Source organism: Protopterus annectens, chromosome 13.part0 (genome assembly GCF_019279795.1).
Source record: "Protopterus annectens isolate FY-2018-M chromosome 13.part0, PAN1.0, whole genome shotgun sequence".
Taxonomy (NCBI): Eukaryota; Metazoa; Chordata; order Ceratodontiformes; family Protopteridae; genus Protopterus; species Protopterus annectens.
In genome coordinates this window covers 1,211,256,456-1,211,284,360 of record NC_056747.1, presented here as the reverse complement: position 1 = coordinate 1,211,284,360, position 27,905 = coordinate 1,211,256,456, and the positions used below count along the sequence as shown (strand labels likewise).

Sequence of the window (27,905 nt, the reverse complement as noted above, 5' to 3'; positions counted from 1 at the left end):
GGCTATATAACAGTGTATGTGGTCTATAATATTTTTAAATGTGAACCTGCTAATGTGGCTTGATTACTTTTATATAAATGTAAGTTTATCTGGGTCACATGTGGTAGTTCAATAAAGGTGTTTAAAAAACACTGTTAAAAATAACGGTTGTTTTACTTAGTTACTTTTTTCCCCCTTTCCATTCATTGTCCTTCCAAACATTAATGACAGGAAGCAGGTTATATGTGTTTTAGTCTGCCACAACTTTAACAAAGTCAGTAAAAGTCCAGTCTTTCCATGATTTCTTGGAAAATCATATTTCATAAATATGACGGATGCTTTGAAGTCTCACATTTATTCAGTAATGTCAGTGTTGCTGGTGTTCTTCCTGTTCTCCATCTCCCACCCCCAGACTCCAATTCAATCAGAGGTACTCCTGATACTTCTAGTCAGCTCCTGTGCTTTTTTCTATTTCTCAAGCATTTTGCTTTGCAATATTAGAAAAGGTTTCACAAAAAGTTTCTCAATGAGCTTTATTATCAGAAGAATGAGAAGCAGAGTCCCATTTTGTTTGATGACTCACTTTTTGTTAGGCAAACTTGCATTTCCTCATTAGCCTATTCTTCATTAAAAATGGCATTGATCCTCCAGGAGAAAATATTCTGAAGACAGATTGGTACAGCACATTGAATCTCACACCTGTCTCTTAATATTTCTTTATGGCTGAGTTGAATTTGTTTCTCTTCTGCCTGGTGCACAGTGAATAATCATTTTCCACAAACAATCTACTGTCTTCAGTTTTAGTACTTTGTTCTTCTGCCACAGTTTTGTCAGGATCAACTATTTCTGCTGGTAGGTTTGTATCTTTACTAATAGAGATGTTGGCTGCTTTTCCATGGTCAGATTATGAGAATGCCCACAATGTGCCCTTTTGACTAAGAAATTCTGCTGTGGAGTATTAGTCCAGTTTTCTTTGCATACTCTGTCCTCTAACTCTACCATTTTTTGAAACAAGTCTTCTTGTACAGTCTCATACTCAGCCAGCCTTTTCTTCATTTTGACATCTGATTTTTGCAGTTTTATCAGTTTATCTGAATATTTGTTTAAAGCTTCTTCCATTTTTTCCAGCCTTTGGTTGTTTGAGTTGATATACTCCTTCAGTGTTTTTTTATTTTAGTCAGCTCTAAGCACATTTGATTTATTGTTTCCTCTAGATTGCTGGAAGCCATGTCTTGCATCAAAACGGGAGCTTGCACTGCTTTTTGCTGAACAGATTTAGGATTTAGGATTAGTCAGTGTTTTCTTCTACATCTTTTCTAGTTGATTTTCTTTCAGGCTCTCTCTTTCTTCTTTGCTGGCATTCAGGTAGTGTACTTACTAGCCAGTTTACTTGATTTACTAAAGCTTGTACAGCTTTTGGCCCTTATGTCTCAGTTTCTTTTTTCATTGTGGGAAAGCTGAAATCAAGATGTTGATCAGTGGGCAGCCATCATGGAAGTCCTTTGTGAGCAAATCTTCTTGGTCCTTTCAGTGTCTTGGTTGCTGAAGAGCAACTGTCAGTGTGGGGGGAGGGTTTAGGCTAGCATATAAAAATCCCTCACCAAAAAATGACAGATTCTCTGTCAAACATACCTTTCTCAGTTGCCCATCAGGGAATCTAGCCACAAGAACCTCCACAAGGAGACAGGGGCCTCCAAGGAACAGGACCTCTCCCAAAAGGAAAGGATGATACTTGCTGGTGGAATCACTGGCCTGGCATGATGTTCAGCCACTGGGGAAGAATAAAAATGCTTTTATTTGATAGGAAGTAATTCACTGGCCTTATATGGGTTTCAAGAATGTCAGATGTGTTGCTTTTAACAGTGTCCTTCTTACTTGATCATCTTATATCCCATTATCAGGTCTGACTCTTATATGTGAACCACGCAGTTCACCAAACTCACATTATGTTGCTCTAGTCTTTAAATCAGTGTATATCTGTCAGTTCTTTTATCAGGTCCCTGACCTCATGATAAACATGAGACAAGAGTAAGGAGGATTCTTCCTATAGGTTCATAGGTAGGTACTTGGCTATTGGCCGTAGGGCCTATATAAGCCTAGCCAAAAAGGTACCCTGGCTTTCGCCACCCAAGAAAATTATTTTCCTGTGCTCCTGTCGAGCAGAGCCACAGAGGTGATCCCCAGGGTGAATTTCCTATTTCCTATCCAATCATCAAGATTTTTCTTGAACAGTGCTAATGAGGAGCTTTGTTTGATATAGGTAGGTAGTTTGTTCCAGGGTATGGGAAGTCTCTGGGACAGGAATCTATCCCTCCAGCACATTCTGCTTATTGTAGTGACAAGGTTTAGGTCCCTAAAGCGTGTAGCTCAGAGGGATTGGGATTTCTTTAAGTGGAGCATGTTCAACAGCTCTGGGTTTGACATAGCTTTGTATGTTAGGCAGAAATCGCCTCTGTGTAGGCGATATGCGAGAGAATAAAGCTGGAGTTTTTTGAGACGGTCTGCGTAGGGCATCTGTTTGAGGCTGGTAATCCTCTTTGTGAGGTATTTCTGTGGCCTTTCCAGTTGTTGTAGATGTTATGTGAGGTACATATCAAAAGGGGCGTTGTACTCTATAATGGGTCTAATGATGACGAGTAGAGGGGAACAATGACCTCTTTTCTCCTGGATAATAAAAATGTGTGCTATGTTCACAGTTCATCGGAAGCTTCTTGGTCATTATTGAATTTTATTTTTTTTTCCCCTTTTTGGAATTTAAAAGTGCTGTAGACTTTTTTCTTCTTGTGCAACATGAAGAAATGTAACATATTGCACCTTCTTGGGCCTCTCAGCAATACCAGTCAGAGTCAGTAGTAAGTCAGACTTCTGCATCCACAGTTTACAACTTCCTGCTAATTACAATATCAGGAGAGATTCAGAAAAAAGTTGTAGATGCAGTAATTCCAAATGATTTACTTCTGACAACATGCTTCATATTGGTTTTAGGTAAGTAAAAGTAGTGTAGAAAACAAAGAGATGATATGCAGCCCCCTTGAAACTGTACTAAACTGCAGCTAGGACTCACAAACATCTGTGCAACATATGGTTGTAGTCATCATGACATGTCAGGCAAGAAGCTAAGTGCATTTTAAGACCGAGAAACTTAAGTTGCATGTGTGATTTAGTCTGGTACCTTCTTTGTAAAAGTTTAATTAAATATTTTTGTGCACCTTTGTAATATCTGCTGGAAAGGGGGACAAAAAGAAACAATATTTTTTCTATTTACTTGTAAGATTTACAAGAAAAGTGATCTGCTTTGTCTTATGCTATTTTGACTTTAAAATGGTACATGTGGATGATGAAATACTCACCCAATATTGCAGAATGTGAGGGCAGAGCAGCTAGGTTTAAGTCTGGAGCCTTTTTTGGACCGAACTGTAGAGTAGATTGCCAAAGTTGAGGTCAAATCCTTTTGTATAGTTTTTTTTTTCTGATCTGCATTCATATTTCCTGAAACAGAATACAGAGTGATGATTTGAAACAGACTAGAGTTACTTTTAAACAGTTACCAGGCTGGATTTTTTAAGTGTGCAAACATGTCAACAAAGGTGTCAGTGTTGCTCTGGATTAAGGATCTGAAATACCTGCACATTTGCTAGTTTCACTGTTCACTGAAGTTCCTATGTAATTATATTATTTGGCTTAAGTATTCTTTATAAAATTTTAAGTATTTTCATGGATTAATCCTAAATGGCTGTAAATAACTTGGTAAAATATTGTATGATAAAGTTGAAATTAGTTGATGATTGTGTCACAGACTGGCCTTTTTATCCATGGTCATCAAGATGCAACTGCTTGTCTTCATAAAAATAAGTGTACTATAGACATATATGCTTCATTCTCTATCAACACAGTGCTCATCTGCCTTTTAAATAAATATGAATGAACTTATAAGACCCAGACTACAGCATTTCTTTTAAGCTCGTATGGACTATCTATATCATTGGTTTATCTTGTTCTACTTTTATTTATTTTTATTTTGTCCGGCTCATTTTTCGACGCTTAATGAAATAGCAACAAAACAGCAACTGGATTTGGTGAAATTTTCTTCATGTTACCCCAGAAGGTCTAAATAGCAACTGGATTTCTTCACTTTATCCCCAAAGGTCTGATCGGTACCCGTTCTAATCAGAATTGGTGTTTTACTCTGTTTTGACGTGGTCCAGAACCATGGATCTACTGAATAAATGAAAAAAGGGTTGAACTGGGTATCATAAAGAATTAATTCCTTCTCTATCTTGGTCGTATACAAATTGAGTGCAGTTGTTAAAATTGACTTTATGAGCAACGAGATAATTTCTTTGAAATAAAACAAAAGCAGATATCTGAATACAAGAACCATGACATAAATCAGTCTTTAGATACAAATGAATATGTGGAGTTAAGAAATGAAACTTGCAGCTGTTCTGATTAGGATTCTTGTGGATTAAAAATGTCTGCTATATTTTGTTCTATTTAGGGTTTGATTTACAAAAAAGTTCTGGTGCTAAAAGTTGCATGTTGTGGTGATTTCTTTTTATGGTGAAAAACTGCCTACACTTTCAGATGGACAATAAATTGTAAAACTTTCCTGTAAATTTATTTTATTTTATTTTGCATTTGTTAACCGGGGGTGTCTGAGCCAAAAAGGTCCCTTTTCAGCAGAGGCCCGGGGAGAAAAGCTCCACATAGAAAAATTACAGATACATTTAAATATTTCGACACGATCAGTATACACACAAATTACAACAGACACGTTTTTACAGTGGTATGCAACACATCAACAGTTACAGTGGAGAGAAACAAACAAAAAAATATTAATTTAAAAATAAAGGTAATTAATAGATTTGTGGTGTACAGCTGAAATTTGGAACATAGGTAGAATACATACATAGTACACAGGTACAGTACATACATTGTACCTTGGTCAGTGTTTGTGAGTAAGAGTGAAAACTATTATCAAGTATTCTAGGTTTAGTATGTGTACATTATCCGCTTTCACTAGCCTGGGGAGCAGTCATGGCACTGCCAACTTTGGTTGAGATGTTGCCTAATGAGGTTTTTAAAGGGGGCTTTGGACGATGTGTTTTGTATGCTAGTGGGGAGATAGTTACATTTTTTTAGTCACTGAACTACTATATAGTGCGTCTCCAAAGTTATTGTAGCTGTTGGTGACTTTTAGTAGTAGTTTGCTTGATGATTTAAGAGGCCTTTTGGCTGACTGATGTTGTACTAGGTTTCTGAGGGCAGGATACTTATTGAGGAGGTAATAGATAGAATGACAGAGGCAGAGCTGATTGTAGGTTCGAAGGTTGGGCAGTTCAAGCCAGTGGAGCTGTCTCAAAGCAGTACAGTGATGAGTTCTATATGAGCAATTTGCAACAAAGCAGGCAGTTGTGTTATAGCAGGCATCCATTTTGCTTAGTTCAGTTTTGTTGAGATTAGTCAGAATGGGAGCAGCATAGAATAGGGTGGATATAAGTTGGGAGCAAGCAATGGCTGATCTTGTGTTGTTGGTACGAAATAATTTGATACGGTAGAGTGATCCCAGTTTGGCATATACTTTTTTAATAGTTAAGTTGAGACAACTATCAAATTTTAGGTGGGAGTCTATGGTTATTCCCAATAGCTTACCCTGTGCCACTGGAGTGATTGGAGTAGCATTTGTGGAGTAGATAGTGAATTGACTGTTATCAGTGTTTTTGTTAGAACTGGTTATAATCATAAGCTGAGTTTTCTTTGGATTGAGGATAACCTGGGCTTTGGTAAGGTAGTTTTCAACATCCGAGAATGCTAATTGAGTTGTTTGCAGGAGGGTGGGAATGTTTTTTGCAGCACAGAATAATGTAGTATCATCTGCATACTGAATGATAGATGCATGCTGTGTGGAGGTATGGAGGTCAGTTGTGAAGATTGTGAATAGTAGTGGTCCTAAGACACAATCCTGTGGGACTCCTATAGTTATGGGCAGCTGAGGAGAGAGAGAATTTTCCCATTTCACAGCTTGGTACCTGTCAGTTAAGTAGCTTTGGAACCAGGTAAGAGTAAAATTTAATAGGTATTATTGGTTTAGTTTGTTTAGCAGGATTTGATGCGAGACTGTGTCAAATGCTTTGGACATATCCAAAAAAAGAGTTGACACCTGCAGAGGCCTTCGTTTTTGAGATGGTTTCCTGTGTCTGTGAAGCAGAGGAGGGCTGTGGTGGTACTGTGGGCAGGTGTGAAACCATGTTGAGTAGGTGACAGGATGTTCTGTCTAGGAGATATTTTAGCACCTGGGTATAGGAGCATCGGAGCAGAGGAGATTACTAGGTTATTGGCCCTGAGGCCCTTATAAGCCTAGCCAAGAGTTTAGTCAGCATCCAATGCCCCTGTCCAGCAGGGACATGGGTGGAATCCCAGGGTGTATTTTCTGTTTCCCATCCAGTTATCCAGGTTGTGCTTAAAAAGGGGTAAAGAGGTACTCTGCTTGATGTGGACAGTGAGTCTTTTCCACAGATGAGGGAGTCTCTGGGACACAAATCTGTCCCAACAACAAGTCCTGTTGATGGCATAGACCCGGTTGAGGCCAAGCATCCAGTTTGCTTCACTGGAGCTTGACTTGCGGATATGCAGCAGTCCCATCAAGGAGGGGTCTGTGATCACTTTGTATGCCAGACAGGGGTCACGTCTGAGGAGTCTGTATGAAACTAAGTAGAGGGATACAGCTTTTAGTCTATCTGTGTATGGTAGATGTTTGAGGCCCTGGATTCTCCAAGTCAGGAACCTCTGTGGTCTCTCCAGCTGCTGCATGTGGTTTGCAAGGTACATGCCAAAATGGGCATTGTACTCAATAATGGGCCTTATAGGGGAATAATACAGGGATGTTATGACCCCCTTGTCCCTGGATGAGATACCCTTACTTATGAGGTGGTCCATGTAGAAGGCTTCCCAGACCAGACAATGGAAGCAAAATGGTGGTCAAATGTCAGGTTGCTATCAACCTGGCTGCCCAAATCCCTCATGACTGATTGCATGCTTAGGACATTGTTATTAATGTAATAATTTGTAAGCACATCAATCTCCCCAAAGGGAATGATGCATTTTTTGGTATACAGCATGAGACCATTTTTCTGGCACCAGTCATTTGTCTGAGTGAGATCCTCTTAGAGGATCCACATCACTAGGGGAATTGATGACAGCACTCAGCAGTTGATGACAGCACTCAGCTTGCAGTCATAGTTTCATACATGTGTATAGGCTAATGGCCCTGGAGCCTTTACAAGCCTAGCCCAGAAGATTACCCTGGCATCGTGCCACCCAACCTTAGTTCCTAATGTCTCTGTCGAGTAGAGCCACTGGAGTGATCCCTGGGGTGAATTTTCTATTTCCCATCCACCCATCAAGATTTCTCTTGAAGAGGTCCAGTGAGGTGCTTTGCTTGACATGTATGGGAAGTCTATTCCATAGCATGGGCAGTCTCTGGGTTATGAACCTGTCCCTCCAGCATGTTCTGTTGATTGTGGTAATGAGGTTGAGGTCTCTGGAGTGTGTGGTGCGGAGGGATTGGGATTTGTTTAGATGTAACATTTCTAACAGAGTTGGGTCAGACATGGCTTTGTAAGTCAAGCAGAGATCTGCAAACTTGGTTAACCATAGCCCACTGGTTTTAGCCTGCACCTTAGAAAAGTATATCCCAAATAACAGAGGCCCTAAGACTGAACCCTGGGGTACACCGCTTGTTATGGGTCTACTGCTTGAGGTGGCTTCCCCTATTTTGACTAGGTGTGTTCTATCAGTGAGCCAGTTTGCTACCCATCTGGTAGCATACAGATTGATGCCTAGTTGAGAGAGTTTACCTATTATGTCTGAGTGGGGAATAGTGTTGAAGGGTTTGGCCGGGTCAAGGTAGGCGGTGTGCACCATTTTCCCCTCGTCCATGGCTTTGGTGACTGTCTCAAAGAAGTTGACGAAATTTATCAGACATGACCCCCCCCCCCCCCTTGACAAAGCCAAACTGTTTGGGATCCAGTGTTTGGAGGTTGCCAATGTCCTTGTTAATGAGGTCCATGATAATCCATTCCATGGCCTTGCAGATCAGGCTTGTTAGGCTGATGTGTCTATAATTTGGATTAATTTTTCTAGGATTTTGGCCAGGAGGGAGAGCATAGCAATGGGTCTGGAGTTATTAAGTTCAGTAGAGGTCCTGTCTTTATGTATGGGTGTAACATAGGTTATTTTCCAGAGTTTGGGCACATAGTTTTCAACAATTGATCTGTTTATGAGAGTGGAGATTGGGATAGCAATAGCATCTGATGTGAGTTTCAAGAAATAGCTGGGGAGTAGGTCGGCTGCTGTTGACAAGGTTTTTAGTTTGGAGAGCATGCTTTTGATTGAAGTGGTGGAAACTGTTTTGAGGGTAAAGCTTGTATTAGTGTTATTTGTGTTGGGGGTGATAGTGAGGCTGGAATTGTCCTGTGATACTAAGGATAGAACATGCAAAACTGTATTTTCTTCAAGAATGCTTAGCTGCCTGCAGAAAATGCAACCAATCTGTAGAAGAGTAAACCTAATTGATATCCTTTACCTAATAATAGTTTGTTGTTTGTTAAAATTTTCATCAAGAGGGCTTTGGCATCATGTTTCAGTTTAGTTCATGCCCTTCCCCATACATTTTGAGGTGAGAATCAGGTGACCATTCTCAAGGGCTATGTTAAGTCATGTGGACTTCTGCTGACTACTGTTATGCATCCATGTGTTTGAAACCTCGTTTTGGTGGAGACTTTTAACAGGCCCTGGCATATTTTATTTTCTGCTTTTAATAGGGATAGTCAACCATCCAGCTGTTATGGCTTTTGCTTAACACTAAGAAATTCAAAGAACAAAAGGCTTAAGCTACAAAAATGGAGAGAGACAAAAATCATCTGGTGGAATTTTTTTCTTTTAGTTTGTTTAGGTTAATACTGTTAAATATTTGTTATTCTGTCCTGGTCACATTTATTAGCTCATAATTATTAGCTCATACTGACCTTAAGTATAGAGATTTTAAACAATAAAATAAATTACTTAAAATCTTTATTATGAGCATTTAACTGTGTGGATTTCCTGTTGTACTAGATTGTTAAAAATGTTCCCATCCCTGCTGTTTCACCACTGTATAAAACATATTTGCTTGGTCCCGTACATTATTTTTATATACATGAAGCTATAAATCCTTGAAAGAAACCATTGCCTGCCAGGATCTTACATCAGCTGCATGGTGAGTCTTAGTACCTCTTGCTGGGGGAAAACTGTAAGCGGTCAGTGTATTCATTTGTATTTATGAACTTACTGCTGTGCAGTCATCTGTAGTATGAATTAATAAAATTAAACAAAATCTCACAAAATTTCATGGAGTCTGCATGCTTTTCCAAGAGATGAGTGTTAGTGAATGTTAGCAATAACGGCATATTTTACGGGCTTATAACATTTCTGCAAAGATTTTATGCATTGCTATTAAAAGTATGTGGACATAATAAGGAGGCAGGGGTGAAGAGCAACAAACATTGCACATCTTATGTCTTCCTGCAATTTCAGTGAGAGTCAATACGAGACAGAGAACAGGAAATGGACACAGCCAGAGCTGCCTGATGGGTGCAGGTTAATCTTAGAAAAGTTTGAAAAATACTGTGTTCGCAGACAACCTTCCTAGCACAATGACAAATGTGGCCAGAGTAGGTCAACGACTAAGGTCTAAGAGTCAGTCTGTCACTAAAGCCAGCTGGAAGAGAAAAGGTCAGTGTCCCGATAGTGTATTATACAGCCTGGTATCAACACTGTAATCAGCACAGAGGTACTATGTATCAACCTAGTGATGTACAGGTGAAGTTTTACAAGTACATAAGTAGGAGGTACAATCCTGCCTCCTCACACCTCCTCCTGAACATTATTCTACATGTATTGTTCCCATAAATTCCATTTATTTTTATTTAATTTGCTCCTTCCTTTCTCTAAAGATCCCTATTCCAGTTATTTTATTTCTTTTACAATATTCAATACTTCAGATACATTCGGTTTAGATTTTGATTTGCATTTTCTAATGATTGCTTTTTTGGCAACCAACAGAATTAAATATAATAAGGCCTTGCTGTGTCTAGGCAATTCAGATCCTGGGTCCCAACTCAAAAGAATTAGTTCCTTAGTTACAGCCATTTGCTTCCCCAATATTTGTGACAGAGTACTTACTATGCAGGGAATTTTTAGAATCTGCCAACAAATTACATTTCCCCAAAAAACATGTTCCTAGTTACTTCTTTCTTCCCCACGACTGTATATATGTATATATATATATATAAAATATGTGAGAAATTGTACTGAATGAAAGGAAGCATATAATGAGGTTGAAAGCTTGAAGACCAAGTTATATAAGGCTGCAAGTAAAAGTGGGATAATTGAAAGTCCAGTGGATTGAAGAGATGTTCTTCATGTTAAACTGTTGCAGTCACTACATTTGGGATTATCTGCCTGCAGGTAGCCCTCAGCCGGACTGAATATCAAAGTCTTGGATTCCTGCATCGGATGCTGTCTCTTCTTCCATGATGTCAGGTCATCAGGGGTATAAAACATGCAGCTGACACCATTACATCAGTCTTTTTTGCCACGCAGTGCCCGAATCAGAAGCAGTTCGCAAGTGCCGGTCGGCTGACTCCTGAAATTTTTGTTTTCGAGTTTCAGAACCGAAGTCTTCAAAAAAGCTAAGTACCCCGTTGGGGATCCTTTTTCTTGCTCTTAACCGATGTCAGTAAAAATTAACAATTGTATTACCTGTGGAAAGCAAATACCTCATAAAGATTTTCATTCGTACTGCATTCCTTGCTTAGGCCCAGACGATGATGTCCCTCGCTGACAGTTTTGTGCCTTATTCAACCCCCGGACTATTCATCGCTGGTTTATTTTTGCAGCAAATTAGTTTGGTACTCAGTTTAACTATCCAGAAATGGCTTTGGTAAGCCATCCGACTACCGACATTCCAAAAAAATGTAAAGATAAAGACAGAGACAGGCCGCATAGGTCCAAAGCTGCCGATGACGCTTCCATTAAGCTAGATGCCAGTTTGCTGGTCTCAGTGAGGCACTTTTGCAGCCCCTGATACCCGCTACTTCAGATTCGCAGGCCTCTACTGAGACCCATTCAGAGTCCGGTATGCCGCAAGATGCTTCTTCGACTAGGGAACCTGCGGATGTCTCTATCTTGGATGCGTCCAGAGCCGCTGTGCAGGCACCAGCTTCTGAGGGTGTATTCAGGCCTACTGACTTGCATTTCAAACCAATGCCATCTTCTTCTTTAAGGCTTAAAACTCGACCCACACCTAGAAAACCGATGTCCAAACCGCATGGTCAGGCCCATATGTGTAAAAAACAAATGATAAGAATGGCTGAAAACCTTATTACTTTAATTAGGGGAAGCCAGCCTTCACCCTCTAATTGACCTAGAACTGATTTTCATTCTGATTCTTCTGATCAGGATTCTGAAATTTCTGTTTTTTCTGATTACCAGGATTTGCCCTTATCTACCCATGAGGATTCTGATACAGAGGATTCCATTCCCTCTGCCTCCCCTCCAGAAGATTTTTCTTTTGGTGAAACCTTGCGCACACTTAGGGAGCTTTTCCACTGGGAAAGCCAGGATTACTCTGACTCCAAAAACAGTCTTAGAGAATTCTTTCTTCTCCGTCAACACAGGCCTTTAGCTATCCCTCTTGTCCTGGACATTGTAGATGATGCCTTCTTGGAATCTAGCCTGGCTCCAGATACTTTACCTCCAGCTCCAGGAAACCTGACAGGTATTACAAAGTACCTAACTTTCACAAGTTCCTCTTCAAGAATCCTACTGAGGACCCAGATACCATTTCCTAAGGACCTAAAGGCATTAAGGCTACTACTGCCAAAACCCCTACCCCCTCTGATAGAGATTACAGGGCCTTGGACAGATGGGGTAAGAAGATATACACTTCTGCTACTTTGGCCATTAGGGCCTTAAACTGCCAGTTTCATATGTTAAAGTACCAGCAGCATATTATGGGACTACTTAAACAGAAAATGATGTTGATTCCTGACTGTGCTGAAAATAAAGAATTACAGGATTTAATGCATTCTGCTGAACAGGTTGGTAAACATACTTTGCAATGTGGTTTTTGACTCTTTAGAAGCATCTTGCAGGGCTGCTGTCACTGGGTCTGTACTTAGAAGGCATGCTTGGGTTAAGGAGCAAAATTTGCCAGATCATGTTAAAGCTAAATTACTGGATGCTCCCTTAAATCAAGACTGCCTGTTTGGCAACAAAGCAGAAGAAGTCCTTAAAATATGGAGGAAAAAGCTTAATCTATGCAAATAGTTAAAGATTTCCTGTAAGTACAGCCTCCCAGATTTAGTAGGCATTGGCCTTCTAAGAATTGGTCCTTTCCTGTCTCTCCCAGGCCTTCTCAGTCCAAACCCAGGAACAACAGACCACCTAGGCTAGTCTCAAGGTACTCACAGGCCTAAGCAGTGGGGGGCTCCCACTTCCAAAGCTGGAAGTAGTAAGACACCCCCCTATGGAAAAATGTCACAATGACAACCTTAAACCTTCCAAGCCCTGCTCAGCTGCCTGCTCCCTTAGGGGGAAGGATCGCCCTGCATGCAAAAAACTGGAAACTCATTACCCAGGACAAATGGGTTTTAAATATAGTTTTATAAGGATACAGATTCCACTTTCACACCTTACTAACACCAAACGGTTGGCCAGACCCACCCCCAAATTAGTGGGCAGAGGCTCAACAGCAGGTTCTCTCTCTTATAAGTATCAGGGCTATTCAACCTGTCCCAGAAGAAGAAGAAAGGCGGACAAGGTTTTTACTCAAGACTTTTCCTGGTACACAGAAAAGACAGCTCCTGGCATCCTATCCTGGACCTCTCTATTCTAAACACCTTTTTGGTAATCCCAAAATTCAAAATGCTAGAACTTCAACAGCTGCTTCCTATGCTAGGCAAAGATGCCTGGCTGGCAACCTTAGAGTTAAAGGAAGCTTACCTGCACATTCCAATAAGGGAATCTTGCAGGAATTACCTATGCTTCAGAGCAGGCTCCATACATTATCTGTTCTCTGCACTTTCCTTTGGCTTATCTACTGTGCCCAGGGTATTCTAGCTCCAGTCATTGCATTTTGCAGGTAAAGAAATATTATACCTGGACAATTGTCTAATTCAGGCAGAAAGGCAGGGTATGCTACTAAAACATCTGGCATTTGTAAAGAAACTTCTAACCTCACTAGGGTACACCATAAATGAAAATAAATCTCATCTAGTACCCTGCCAACAAATTGTATTCCTGGGAGCAAGCTTGAACACAACTTCCCAGATGACTTACCTCATGCCAGAGAAACAAGTTTATTTGACAGCCTACTTCAAACAACTGGCCACAAAGACCCAGCTATCTGCAAGGAAATCCCGCAAGCCCTGGGGTTCATGGCCTCTTGCATCCTACTAATTCCATATGCAAGACTGCATATGAGGAAACTACAATGGTATCTAAAAAGCCTATGGTGTCAACATTCTGGAATCGATGATTCCTATCATTCCTTGTATAAAGACAGAGTTCCTTTGGTGGGCAGAGGCCTGCTACCACAACAAGGGGCTCCCATTCACTCTACCCTCTGCTGCCCAAACCCTAACAACAGATGCATCAAACTACGCATGGGGGGCTCACTTAGCAGGGCAGTGCATTCAGGGCAAATGGAACCTGAGTCAGATGCACCTGCATGTCAATCAAAAAGAAATGTTAGCTGTACAGAATTCCCTGACAGCCTTCAAGGACCACATTCTTTCAGGACAATTATTGGTAAAGACAGACAACACCACTGTTATGTGGTACATAAACAAGCAGGGGGGAACCCACTCGTACCCTCTCTGCAGACTAGCCATGGCTCTGTGGAACAAAGCCTTGAGCTACCAAGTTCACCTACAAGCTCAATTCCTGCCAGGCAAGCTAAATTCACTGGCAGATGACCTAAGCAGAAATCTCATGGACCCACATGAGTGGAAACTGGAACCAAAGATATTCAACCTTTTGAGAAACAAATGGGGGAATCCAGAGATAGACCAGTTTGCCTCCCCTCAGAACTACCAATTGGACAAATTCTGCATAAGAACTTCCCACAGTCAAGCTTGGAAAGTGGATGCCCTGTCCTCCTCCTGGGAAAGCCTCTCAGTTTATGCCTTTCCCCTCTGCCTCTCCTCTCGAAGGTTCTGCTAAAGATCAAACATGACAAACCAAGGACAATACTGATTGCACCAGATTGGCCACGCCAGCACTGGTACCCCCTCTTGTGCAGTATGTCACTGCTGGAACCATGGCACCTACCTCTGACCCCTTCCCTGCTGTCCCAACAGGAGGGCCAGATTCTGCACCCTCAGCTTCAAACCCTGAACCTTGCAGCCTGGCTAATTCCTTGAGCTCTCCAATAGCATCCCTCAGTATGCAGGTGCTAGATGTCATTCTGGAGGCAAGGAGGCCCAGTACTAGAAACTCCTATGCTGAAATGTGGAAAAGATACTGTTCCTGGAGCCAGACTCAGGGGATTGGGACAACGGTGCCCAGCTTACCACATATTCTTCAGTACTTAACAGAGATGCTCCACAAGGGCCTTTCCTTCTTGTCAATTAAAATTCATGCCTCTGTCATTTCAACACATTATAATACTGAACCACCCCTCTTCTCTCACCCCCTGCTAAAGCAATTCCTCAGAGGGTCCAAAAATTTAAAACCTCCCAGGAGAGCTCCTACTCCAGCCTGGGACCTTAACTTTGTATTGGAAAAGCTCATTCTACCTCCTTTTGAGCCAGCTGCAACTGCAGAGTTGAAATTCCTTTCTGGGAAAACAGCCTTCCTTCTAGCCATCACTTCAGCAAGAAGAGTGTCTGAATTACAGGCCCTCATGGCAGTGGAGCCCTTCATCATCTTCCATGCAGACAGCGTGTCCCTCAGGACAAATCCTTCCTTTATGCCCAAGGTGGTGTCTAGTGTGGCCCTTAATCAGTCGATTCATTTGCCTACCTTTTTCCCAAATCCACAAAACAAAGGAGAAGGAATACTGCACTCTTTGGACATGCACAGACAACTTAGATTTTATTTGGACAGGACTAAGCCTCTTAGGAAATCTGAACAGCTGCTAGTTGGCTTTGCTGCACGGGCAGAGGGGGAAGACCATTTCAAAGCAAACCATTTCTAAGTGGATAGCCCATTGCATTCATTTCTGCTATAAGCACTATGAAAAACCTACCCCACAGGGGATAAGACCACATTCCACCAGTGCTGCATCTACCTCTACAGCCTTTCTCAGAGGTGTCCGTACCAGGGAAATCCTAGAAGCTGCTACCTGGAGCTCTGTACATGCCTTCACCAAGCATTACCACATGCCTATTTTTTCTAAATGCAGAGCTGGTTTTGCCACTGCAGTTTTGCAGGGCTTAATAGCTGGTCCCTAATGCTCTCTAACTTCCTCCTCCCTTCCTTAGCTTTGGGAATCAACCCAAATGTAATGACTGCAACAGTGAAACATGAAGAACATAGTACAGTTGTGTGCACTTACCATAAATGTAGATGTTCAAGTGTATTCACTGTTGCAGTCCTGGTTACCCTCCCACCAACCCCATGACTTCTCTTTGCTATACTTTTCTTCTTGTTTAGTGTATTTCAGCTTTCTGGTGTATTTGCTTTTTGTTGGAGGTGTAATCTAACATGTAATTGCTTTCCATTATGGGGGCACCTGACATCTGGGGCAACAAAAACTGATGTAATGGTATCGGCTGCATGTTTTATACCCCTGACGACCTGACATCATGGAAGAATAGACAGCATCTGATGCAGGAATCCAAGACTTTGATATTCAGGCTGGCTGAGGGCTACCTGCAGGCAGATAACCCCTAATGTAATGACTGCAACAGTGAATACACTCGAACATCTACATTTATAAGTGTACACAACTGTAGTTTTCTCTCCTAACATACAACACAGCACAACACGGACTGTTATGTCAAAACAAATATACCAAGAAACATTGTTTAGTATATTTAAGAAGCCTCATACAGGGAACCACCAAGACTGCAGAGAATGTTGTTGAGACTACAGAAGCATGATTTAGTTATGAAATATAAACCAGGAAAAGTGAAGCATATATAGTCATTCATATTTACTCAAACAACAAGAAAATGAGCTTGAATAAGAATTGGAAGTAAACTGAATAATTTGACAGGTAGCTATGCCAAGTCTGTAAAGGAAAAAAATGTTGTCAAGAATACACAAGTCCCATTTGGAATTGTGAGATGTAAGGAAAGCTTGTGATACATATTACTGGTCAGAAATATCAGTGCAAACTGAACTCTAGATCTGAGACTATTTAGTGTTCAACACATTATAACTGTAATCCAGAAGAATAAATTATGTTCATGTACTTTATTGAAAGCATTTGTTTAATCTAATGTCTTTATACTGCAATTGTTATTCTATTTTTGGGAGGTGCAGTGGTGGAGCAGTTAGCATTGTCGCATCAGAGCAAGAGGTTCTCCGGTTCACTTCTCGGCTGGGGTGCCTTCTGTGTGGAGTTTGCATGTCCTCCCTACAGATCATAGGAAGTTACTAGGCTAATGACCCTAGGCCCTTTCAAGCTTAGCCAAGTTTTACCCTTGTTTCCATGATCAACACCTATTTAACCTGTCCAAGAGGGAAACAGGTGGAACCCCTGTGGTGAATATATGGCTACCTATCCAATCATTCAGATTGCATTTGAAGAGGGCCAATGAGGTGCTCTGCTTGACGTGAAGCAGGAGTCTGTTCCAAAGGTGTGGTAACCTCTGGGAGACGAATCTCTCCCTCCAGCAGGTTCTATTAATGTCACATACAGGTTAAGGCCTTTAGAGTAAGTAACCTGTGTACCATTTGACTTACAGATATGCAGCATTTCCAATAAAGCAGGGTCAAAGATTGCCTTATTTGCAAGCCAGAGATCGCCTATCAGTAATCTGTATGAAACAGAATAAAATTACAGTGATTTCAGATGATCCTCGTAGGACAGATGCTGAAGCACTTGAATTTTCCTTATGAGGAACCTTTGTGGTCTCTGCAATTGCTGTAGGTGCTTGGAAAGGTACATACCTAAAGGGTCATTGTACTCAATTATTGTCCTGATGAGGGAAGAGAACAGGGAGGTTATAACTTTTTTTTTCTGGAGGCAGTGCCCTTACATATGCAATGTAGAGATAAGCAATGTAGAGTGTCCTCCTTAACACTGTGGAGACAGTGATCAAAGGTAAGGTTGCTGACAACCTGTGTGCCCAGGTCTCTCACCACTGAGTGTGTATGTACGGTGTTGTTATTGATGTGGTAGTTAGCAGGAACTTCGATCTTACTGAAAGGGATGGCAACACATTGAGTTTAAGGCCATGACTTTGGCACCAGTCATTTGTTTGTGTAAGAACCTCTGGTAGGATGTTGACATTGTTTGGAGATTGTATGACTGCTCCCAGTTTGCAGTCATCAGCAAACTTTGTCAACCACAGACCTTCAGTTTTAGCTTATACTTCAGAGAAATAGATTCCAAACAGTAGAGGTCCCATGACTGATCCCTGTGGAACACCACTGGTTACAGATCTGCTGCTGGAGGTGGATTCCCCCATTTTGACCATATGGATTCTATCAGTGAGCCAGTTAGCAACCCATCTAATGATATAATCAATATTCAAAATGAAACGCTGTACAACAATGGCCAATGAAGTAAAGTTCTCCTGGAGAATAGGTAGTGTGGTTAAATGATATAAAACTTTTAAAGGTGCAACATATATAGCACATATTTCCAGTACTTCAATTAAATTCACTTACAAGAATTATTATTTATTATTATTCATCTAATGATATAAGGGTTGATACCTAGCTGGGTGAGTTTTTCAATGATGCCTGAGTGGGGTATAGTGTCAAAAGCCTTGGCTAAAGCTAGGCAGGCTGTATGCACAGATTTCCCCTCATCAAGGGCATTGGTGATTGTCTCAAAGAAGTCCACCAGGCTTAACAGGCATTATTTCCCTTTGACAAATCCAATTTGAGCAGGGTCAAGTGTTCTTCGGTTTCCTCCCACATTCCAAAGGCATGCGTCTGAAGCATTTCTCCCTGGGCCTCCATTGAAAATGGACTCTGTCCTAGTCAGACTTTCCCGGTAAGCAAATGTTAAGTAAATAAAAAATAAATACTTGATTTTTACTCTTTGTATTTATGTATCACATTGTATAATTTTGTATGAAGCTTTTCTCCTTGGGCCTCTAAAAAAGTTTATTTTGCTCAGTTGGACTTTCCTGGTCAACAAATTGAAATAGATAAATAGATTAAATAAATAAACTTTGTGACTGTAGCTACATGATTGCTATAGATTATTATTCAAAGTTTTCTGGGATTGTAAAGTTAACAGGCATGTTGTGTTTGGACAAGGTAATGTCTCGTAGTATGATAGTATGGAATTCAAGAGGTTTTCAGAGTAATTTCAGTATTATATCTCTCATCTAAGCTTTTCATAACTCAAACGTCAAGTTCAGTAGGACAGTCAAAACTCATGACTAAGTCACACAGCATTAGTAGTACCTGCTATGTAGATATCACTCAGCTTCACTAGAAGATAGGGAAATCTCTTTGGAATGTGTAAACTTTTCTGCCAGCTCAGCTGTTGAGGAGTTATAGATTTACTTGTACATAATTTATACCTGGTTACTTATTTCAACTAAAATGTTGTCATAATTTTAGTTAACGAGGGACTGAAAGACAACCAGTCAAGAATAATAACTGTTCTTTTAGAAAAAAAAGGGAAGAAAAGGATAGAATGAAAAATGCAGCAAGGCTTCATAGAAAAAGAGCCTGAAAAGTAGTTTTTGAGCAGTATGAGCAATCTGTATCTTTTATTGTCCATACTGAGGATAGAAAGAGAAGAAATTAAAGACATTTTTTTCAGTGTGCTTGTGATGATATAGGCAAGTGTCAGCATAGCCAGCTGGAGTTTTGTAAAGAATGATATGTCCTTTGAATATCAAATTGGTTTAAACAAGATGCTTGTGTTATAAATGCATTAGAACTGTATGTTATTTGTATATCAAACTGATTTTGTACAGATGCTTGTGCTGAAAATGTATTTGTGAGCTTTGCTTGTGTTGCAGTGTATCAACAGTGTACCCTGCTGAAATAAAGAGAAATGTAGATATATTATTGTAGCTGAATTAATTGTACATGTTTTAATAGAGGATACTGGCACAGCAGAGGTTAACTTTAAGAAAAATAAGGGAAATGTAAATGAGTTGTTAAACCCTTAAAAGGCACCCCACATTGTTGAATAGGACTGGAGGTGCTGGGTCTGGGGAAGAGCCTTTGCCCATTAGCTCAGTGAAAAGAGGGGAGGCCCCAGGCACTGCCATAAACATTTGGATGTTTGGATGTGTAATTTGGCCATCTGTACTAACTTCCTGTCTCAGCTTCAAAGGGGAATACAGTGAGAACCTAGACTCAGGTGACCAGATGAGGTCATTCTGCCAGCCCTCTTAGAAATTACATTTTAGATATTACAAAGAGAAATCTCAGAGAGTATTGAATACTCTGTTTGAGAAGCCTGACTAGAGAGACCCTCACTCACAGCATCTTGCCTTGCTGTAGTAAGTAACTTAATTAGGGAACAGTAATTTTCCTAGATTCAGTAAGGAATATATTGAATCTTAGTTTATGTATTATTTTTCATTGTTTGTCTGAGTCTGTCCATCAATGTTCTTTTCAATATTTCCTGTGACCTCAACTCTGTGGTATACTGTGAATATATATTCAGTATTTTCACATACTTTTATTATTAAATATATTTAAAACGTTTATTGTGGCTGGTCCTTGTAGAAAGTATCTAACCTTGGAGAGTGCTTATATTTATTTGGTGACACTGTGTGGGGCACTGCAGAAGACCTAGTCATCTTGGTGAACTACTACTATTTGTATTAGTATTAATATTATTCAGTATAATTGGATACCATTTGTAAGAACCTTACAGTAACTGACTGGTGACATTGAGTCTACCTTATAGTCTGGGCAAAGCTGGTAGAGCTGGTAATCTGTGCCAGCCTTTCCCATGTGTGTGTGTGTGTCAGCTACTTGGGGCAGGGACACAAAGCACTGGGTTTACAGAGAGGGTGCTGGAGAACTTGGCTTGGACACTTGGCTGAGGTCCTAAACCTACAGCTGTACCAGTGGGGAGTCCTATTGGGGACCTGGAGGGAGACAGATATAGAGGCATCCAGACCCCAGGCTGAGTGTGTTCCCTGTGTGCTCTTAAGGGGAATTGTACTTGATACAGGGAGGTCTGCATCTGGAAATACTGCATGTATCCATTTGTATTCCAAGTGCATATCCCTCTCCAATGTCAGTGGTGAGGATTCAGGCTCCTTGATTACTGGCTCAGCTTGGGGATGACACAGATTGGTGGCCATCACATCTTAGTAGTAGTGGTGGGCATCACAGTGAATTTTGTCCCCATGCTCCTGATAATCAAGACCCCCCCACCTGTGAACATAGTCCATTCATTCCCTTATGGACTGGCATTCAGGTATTCATTACAATGCTTTATGACCTCCGTTACATCCTGGCAATGAGGGTATTTGCAGTGGCCTAACCTAATCCCTGGGCAGGAGGTGTTGAATTTTATCACCAATGTGCCTCTCAGTGCCTTTCTATGTGATTGCATACTTCTGCACACCTGCATTGAAGGCTACCACCAGACAGTGGCGTGGTGAGCCTAGCACCTACCCCAGGCTCCATGTTTGTATCACCACCTGTCCTGCAAAGGATTGTGGTAGTGCTTGACTAGTTCTCCTCAGACTCCCCCACAATAGACATGCCTATCCTCCCTGCCATCTCCTTTGGACACTTTAATCACCAGTCAAATGTAGGCTACCTGGACTATAGTCAGAGCATTATCCCTGTGTACCACTGGAGCTAATTTAGAAGAAATTGAAAACATTTGTTCAGAAATAATGGGCCTTGCAATGACTGTGTTGAATACAGACAGTTTTCAAGACACCTCCAACAGAGATTGAGATATTTCTACAGGGGGCAAATTTGTCCCAAAAGACATTTGAAGAAGCAAATGGAGATGAGGAGCAATATTCATCTGTGTTCAGAACATCCTGACAGATTGTCTGATGTAGACCTAGCTGTAGAAGTTCCAAGTATCGCAGCATCAGAAGTTCATCGAACTCTCTCAAGTACTGCTCAGTAAAGACCAATAAGAAATCATTCAGCAAGATAATCAAAACACACCAAGAAACTAGAAGTGATCATTTGAATTATTTTAATGAATGTGGTGTAACAGTAAAGCGTTTCAACTTTGTATCTGATCTGCTAAAATGAGAAAAACAATACAATGAAATGCCTTTGGATTTCAAAATATTCATAGTGTGTAATGCGTGTTTTATACATAATGTGTCAAAGTGCTGTCTGAAAGGACAGAAGTACACCATTTTCAAATATCTTTATGTGTGTGACTCTACTTTAGAGTAAATTGTAATATATGTGCAGCTTTGAGACATCTGGCACAGCAAGACTGTGTCTGAATTCATAATGCAGATCATGTTGTCTGTTACATCTCTGTTTTAGATCGGAAGTACATACTGATTAAGGTGTCTACATGCCTCTGTAGTTTTATTTAGACCATCCTAAATGGTTACAAAATGTTAAAGGGGAGGAAATAAAAGATCTACATGCCAGGGCTGCACTGGCAAACATCTACCATGCAACAGTATGGTTCATAATGTCACATCTAACAATGTTTGATTAGTGATGTATGCATTTCTTTAAAGAAAATAAACTATTTTATATGACATGTGCCATCATTCATAATCAAGTTGTATAGTATGCAGTATGGGTTTGTTACAAAACTGAAAACACACAGCTAGTCAGTCAGTCAGTTATAGAACTGGGTAGCACTTAAGGCAATAATGGAAAGAGGGCGATGCAAGTAAACACATACTGGGATGCAAGTGATGATTCAAAGTATAATGAGCACATAATGAGATGCACAAGAGAGTAATTAAAGGCAGGTTACTATTTATAGTCATCAGGTGTGAAGTCAGGCAAGTAAATGCAAACAGCATGATGAGGCTTGCTGAGTTATTCTGGAAAAATGCCTGAAGAAGCAGTGATTGTTGTACAACAACATTGGAGTAATGTAGGCACAACTAACAGGCACCTGTGGGTGCACAATATGGTGGCAGGGACATGAGCAAAAATTGTACTGACACAGGGAAATGTTTCACCAGCTGATGGATCTTCAGATCCAGGACCAAGATAATATATGTGCATTAGCTTACCTGTATGCGTCAGAGACTGTACCTGGAGGAATTCACACCTGTGGATACAAAGGTATGTGCTGCACTTAACATTCTATTTAGAGCAACCTTTCAGAGGGAGACACAGGATACAATGGATTTATCTCGGGCATCGGCATGTTGCATATTCAAGAAGTCTACATACAAGGTGATTAACCTGCAACTCAGGTGGACTTCCTGCTAGTAAAGAAAGGGCATTGTGGTAAAATCAGAGATTGCAAAGCCATCCTCTGTGAAGCAGTCAACCCACAGTATAAACAACTGGTTTTCCTAAGCAGCTGCAAGCAGTGGTCAGATAAAGCTATAAGGTCAATAGAGACTAGGCCGAAGATATGAAAGTTGACTGGACCAAAAACACAAGAGTCCAAATAAATACTCAGGGTTCTTGCACCTCAGGACGAAGAGGAAGTAGGTGAAATCTAAGAAGAATGGCAGCATTTCAAAACAGCATGTATAAAGACAGTAGAAGTGATACCAGGTTGAACCAGCTATGGAAATGAGGCACATGAGGAAAGCTCATGGTGGAATACAGAAGTTCAGGAATTTATCAAATGAAAGGAAGAGTGCAGGAAAAACTGAGTGATAGAAATGTCAGGCCAGAACAAATACTGTTTGGCAAACAAACAGGCTAAGAGACCAGTCACATTATCAAAGAAGAAGGCATCAGAGGCATTTTACCACCTTCTGAAATGTGAATCAGCAGATGACTTAAACAAACTATCAGGTTACAAAGGAAAGTCAGAAAGGTAAAGAAGATAGTCAAACAGCATTCATATGGATGCCAGCAGCAATCTGCTTATCGGTCTATAGGATATCAAAGGCAGATGGATGGAGGTCTTCCAGCAGCTTTTGAATGAAGAAAACATCACAGAAGTTGTACTACCATATTAAAAGCTTACAATGAAAGATGAAGAAGAATCCACCCTAGGTAAAGTAAGAACAGCACTAAGGAATATGAGGTAAAGAGAAAGCAGCAGGTTCATATGAAGTCATGGCAGAGATGATCAAGATGTTAGTTGAAACAGGGGCGAAGTTGCTCCTGAGGGTTTTCATGAGAGTATGGAGAGCAAGGCATATCACAAATGACTAGAGAATAAGCATTCTAGTGCCAGGGTCAAATAATGATGCAATAATATCCACTGCTGAGTCTGTGGAAGTGCAGAGACCAATGTATCAACACCCAATCAGCTGTCAGCTTCACTACCCACCCCAGTGCTAGCTGAGCCACAGGATGCCACTGAGTTTGGTTACCTATGAGTAAGGAGCTAGAACCCCTTACCCCGCTCTCCCACATTAGCAACAGCCTCAGCAGTTGACATGCCTGTGGCTCTGAAGTACTGCTGAAACCTTCAGAAAGGAGACAGAAAGAAGGGAATTATTAGTCAAGATGAGTCACAGCTGATACACAATATATAGTACAGGTACACTAATCCTGCTACAGTGAAAGGCTCTATTGCATCCTGCAGTAGCCAACACCATTCTCCTCCCACTCCACCTGTGCCAAAAGGGGCATACAGGGCATCACACACAGGTGCAAAGCAGACACAGACATTAAAGAAAAGCTGCAGTTCCACATATACGTGCAAGCAAGAAGAAGCCAGAAATTATGTCTACAGTATCATTTCTGGCTGTCATGCGTATGTGCAATGCAGCAGTAACACGAAATAGTGTTCACAACCTCACACAGTCACATCTATGAGCTGTACCCCCAAAACCAATACAGTACACAACAGTATAGCTGCCAATAGTACTCACAAAAGGCCATCAGTCACCCATAGCAGCCAACCTGCCACATACGAAAGTTGGAAACTGCAAGTATAACACATTAGAATTGACAGAGACTCACAATACCATTCAGAGCATTCCTTCCTCTCCTCTGCTTTCCACACCTGGAGATCTTAAGGGTAGTATCATCATTGGTCATCATACCCTGCCTGCACTACTCAGCTGTTTGGGGGATAGATGAGAGTCTCCCTGTTTATTTCTCTACCAGATCATGCCACGCATCTTATTGAATGGACTTAAGTAAAGTCCCAGCAGCCACTCTTAGCACTGGCTGTGCAGGTGAAATATTATCACTACACTGTCCTAGAGTAACCAGGCAGATGTTCTCCGTGAAGCACTACGATTAGCATCCATTGTAATGCATATACAGAAAATCAGTATGGCAGCCTCTGATCCTCCCTTTCCATGGGAATTTGAATCATGTGCTGTGCACCTTAGTGCCATATGTACACACAAAGGCTGTCTGCAGATGTTCATGCAGTAGACCATCCTTAAACCTGATATCACCAAGACTGGACTAGACAGTTAAGAGGAGAAGGTAAATACCACACTGCACTCAACACGGGATCCGTACAGATCCCCGAATGGCAATATCACCGAAACAGATTTGGCTGGGCATATTTGTGCGAAAGTGCTTTTCACCGAAGAAGTACTTTCGCGTAAGTATGCCTGTTGCGGAGGTAGTACTATGGTGCGGATAAGGGAAAATTCCCTTTTCCCCCACTGTAGTGCGACCTTGGAGTGAGAATGTTTAAGTAGGGGGGCGTGGGGGGTGCAGGGGGGCTTGCCCCCCTGCAAAAACGTAAATGTAATTTTTTTTTTTAACACACTTTTTAACATTAGCTCTTTTTCTGTGAAAGCATTTTCGTTAAAGTGTGCTCTGTGATTGTGGATTTGGACTATTGAACTTTCGTTCAATAGTCCTAGATCCCTCAACACATAGTCCATCAAAACCTGTATCACCTAAACCCACACATAGTAACACAAAACACACAGCTGCATTTGCGGAGGCTGTCAATAAAAGTCTTCCCAAACAACAGAGACCTCCAAAGCTGAAACGCAGGCAACCCTCCCCAACACTACCTAAATGACACATAGCCCACAAAATCAGTGTCCCACTCAACCTCAGCCCATAAGGCAAAACAACGTACCCAACACACTAGTCATAGGTGACTCTATAGTCAGGCATACTGATGTCTCTCTCACCAGGCTAAACAAGGAGAAAGTTACTGTCAGCTGCCTGTCGGGTGCCAGGATTCACCATATAACCCATGCACTCAGGTCACTCCACAACAAGTACAAATGTGATTCTGTCATTGTCCATTTTGGAGTGAATGACCTGAGACGCACCTCCTTGGACTACATGATAAGAGACATGGAGGAGCTCTCTGACCATGTGGCCCAGGCAGGTATGACACTAGCCCTGAGTAACATCTTGCCATCACCCAAAATGATACCACAGTACAAGGACAAAATGATTGACTTCAACAATTGGTTAAGCTTCTGGTGTCATTCTAAGGGGATCCAGTATCTGTCTGCCTGGGATGACATGATCGACAGGCCACGATGCTTTGCCAGAGATGGCTTGCACCTGTTGGCTCTGAAATTCTGGATACTGGCTAAGGTTCTTGCCGCCCCTATAGTGCCTTTTTAGGCAAGACTCAAACATCAAATGCACCACCATAGTAGATACAAACAAGTGAAATCTGAGGGTAATGCTACTCAATGCTAGAAGTCTAAACCTCAAAATGCACTCACTCGAGGCACTCCTTAAGATGGAGAATATCAACATCTGTGCAGTGACAGAGACCTAGTTTAAGGCTCCAGAGAGCACCTCTGCATTACCAGGCTACAGTTCTTACCACACCTTTCGGCCACCTAACCTGGACCGAAACACTAAAGGAGGAGGCATGTCCATATTTATAAAGGATATCCACACCTCCAGGCTAGTTACTTAATGTAATGCATATGAAATTATCCAAGTACAATTAACATTGGGCAAGACTGCAATTCAAGTTGTAGCTTGTTACAGAACCCTGCCATGCCCCAGGACGCCCACTCCATGTTTCTCGATATACTGGATATTAAGGTACAGCCCAATACCCTAATATGGGGAGATTTCAACTACCCCACCATCAGCTGGGAAAACTACTCATGTACTAACTCATTTGCTCAATGTTTTCTGGAATTCATCAATTCCAGTGCCCTGGATCAGCTTGTCCATATCCCCACCAGGGGCAGCAACACCCTAGACCTGGTCATTACCAATCTGGGTAACAGATGCTCTATGCCAGAAATCAACTCCTCGCTGGTCAGATCCGACCACAAGCTAATCACCCTAGACATCCATGTCCCACCCCTATGCCCCATTAAGGAAACCACCGTAAAAAACTTCTCCAAAGCCAACTTCATGCTTCTTAAGACAGAAGTGGCTAACTTCACAACACCCATACAGACGGAAAATAGAGGCACGAATGCTGAATCATATACAAATGCACTGTATAAGCACATACATGAGTGCATGGACCATGCCATCTCCAACAGAACCAAGATGCTATCCTCCAAAATAAGGAAGCCAATCGGGTGGTCCCCTGCCATAAACAAACTCTACAACAGAAGGAAGAAAGTGTTGCAAAAAAGTGTAAAATCCCATCCAAAGGAACTACCACCCCGTTAGCCCAACGAGCCTGGTCTGCAAGGCCATGGAATGCATCATCCTGGAGCTTATAAACAAAGATACAGGTAACCTCTAAACTCTGGACCCCACTCAGTTTCTGTTTGTAAAGGTAGATCATGCCTCCTAAACCTGATTGACGTCTTTGAAGCAGTCACCAGAGCCATAGACGAGGGTAAGGTGGTGCACACAGACTATCTTGACCTCACCAAGGCTTTCGACACCATCCCCCACTCTGGTATTATAGATAAACTCACTGGACTGGACATAAATATCTATTTCACAAGAAAAAATAAAAATAAATAAATAAAAATAAAATGTCACAAGATGGGTGGCCAACTGGCTCACTGACCGAACTCACACAGTGAACGTAGCAGACTCCAAATCTAACTTCAGACCAGTGACAAGTAGAGTACCACAGGGTTTGGTCCTGGGTCATCTCCTGTTCGGTATCTACTTCTCAGAAGTCCAGCCTAATATAGCTGGCCTCTGACTAACAAAGTTTGCAGATGACTGCAAACTAGGAGCCATAATAGATTCGCCTAAGGATGTGGACATTCTACAAAGAGGCCTCACTGAGACTGATGCTTGGTGTCAAAGCTTACATTTATTTATTTATTTAATTTATTTATTTATTTTCAGTTTGATGACTGGGGAGGTCCACTGGGCTCAAGGAGCCCGTTTTCAGTGCAGGCCCGGGGAGAAAAACTTTACAAAACATAGCAGACATAGTAACAATTAAACAATTAGTAAAAATTATGTAGTAAAACATAAGCACAGTAGATTATCAGCATAGTATGTTATACAGTGCATATTTACATGTAAATACAATTAGAGGTCTATAGTACAGAGTCACCATTATACTGAGGTTTTAAATCTTCTGAGAATACTATGAAAGAAACATTTGTAAGAAAACAGTAAATATGATTGAACTCCTGTTGGGTAAGGTAGAAGGTAGTTTATGTATATGTATTTGTGTTTTAGGCAGGATTAGGTAGGTAGAGTGCAAGTGCATTTCCTGTTATTGGACAGGTAGGAATGGAACTGGGTTTTGAAGTGATCAA

The 27,905-nt window shown here is 41.2% G+C and overlaps 1 protein-coding gene across 1 annotated transcript in view; it reads left to right on the top strand.

Moving 5' to 3' along the window:
- The window catches only part of MRC2 (mannose receptor C type 2), a 1,890,380-nt gene that overhangs the window by 711,583 nt on the left and 1,150,892 nt on the right, over nt 1-27,905 (top strand). The gene's annotated exons all lie outside the window — the stretch shown is intronic.